Genomic DNA, 1332 nt, shown 5'->3' with positions numbered 1-1332 from the left:
AAAAATGCAGTTATCATTCTTAAAAATGCCCAAGGACTTTTTGTTCCATTAAATGTCTCATTTCGATACTGAATTTAGAAAAGAAACGACACCCTAAAATGTAAAAATGAGTCAATTTTTAACTTTTTATGTGGATTAATGGTTTATGAAACTAATCCACACCAGCTTTTCCTGGAACCTGTAACTTTTTTTTGCTTAAAGAGAAATAAAAACGTGAGGTTGTGTGCTGCAGGGTAAACACATCCCTCCATCCAGTTTCAACCAACTCAAAGCCATAAAAACTAAAAATACAAAACATTTTCTTTCCATTCTCCTCCAGTTTCTGGAAGTTTGACTCCATTTAAGCAAAAACAACCTTTTAAACCACTTACATTCTTTGTCGTGATTCAGCTGATTGTCCTTTTTTTAAGATGCTTCGCTGCTCAGAGCAACTATTTCCAAATGATCTCTTTAATTTAATGTTCCCATTGCCCATTTATAGCAAAGATATAACAGGACAAATAGAGTTTGAAGTATAAAAGAAGAAAACTCTTGATTGGTCTGGCAGTGATGACATTGTTTTTTTGTTCTTTTCATATTTGGACAAAACTAATTTAACCTAAATAGTCAGTTTATTGGTGGGTAATAAGAAAAAAYAGGAGAGGAAGTAGAGTTTATTGTATTTTTAACAAGAAGACTCTTTAAAATCAAGAAAAAACTCTCTCCATGTAACAAAAAAAGTAGAGAAAGAAACATCAGACTTTCTTTTAACATTCCATTCTTGTGCATTAGCTACACATACTTGCTGAAATGCCACAAAGTCAAATTAATTTTAAAGCCGAGGTGACCTCCTGGATGACGCTCCTGCAGGACTGGTCTCAAATAAACCTGCTGCAGTAAATCTGAGACACAAAAGCTGCCTGATCCTGCACCTCCAGGACAGGATAAAGAGAGCAAGAGAAAGATAGAGAAAAACATAAAATAATAATAAAAACTTTGCCCTTGAGTTGCACTCTATTGTTTCAAACATATTAGATTGGGCATTCAGCTACATGCACTTAAAATTTTTCCACTGTGTCATTTTATTGTGAAATTTGTTGAATAATTCTGAATCATAAGGGGACTTTCTTTGGTGTGGCAAGCCAACGAAAAGTTAATATTTAGACACTTTTGTCCATAAATTATTTACAACAGCAAGCGTTCACTTAAAAACTTTGTAATAATTAAGATGCACAATATTGTACTAAATGCTGAGCTAAGAGTTTGGTTTTATTATAACCCACTTCCTGCTTTTAAATCCTCTTAAAGTTTGACCTTTTACCTCAGTTGTTTACAAATACGTATATATATATA

The sequence above is a fragment of the Austrofundulus limnaeus genome, unplaced genomic scaffold, assembly GCF_001266775.1.
Source record: "Austrofundulus limnaeus strain Quisiro unplaced genomic scaffold, Austrofundulus_limnaeus-1.0 Scaffold4, whole genome shotgun sequence".
Lineage (NCBI taxonomy): Eukaryota > Metazoa > Chordata > Actinopteri > Cyprinodontiformes > Rivulidae > Austrofundulus > Austrofundulus limnaeus.
Note: the sequence above shows the minus strand (reverse complement) of the source record.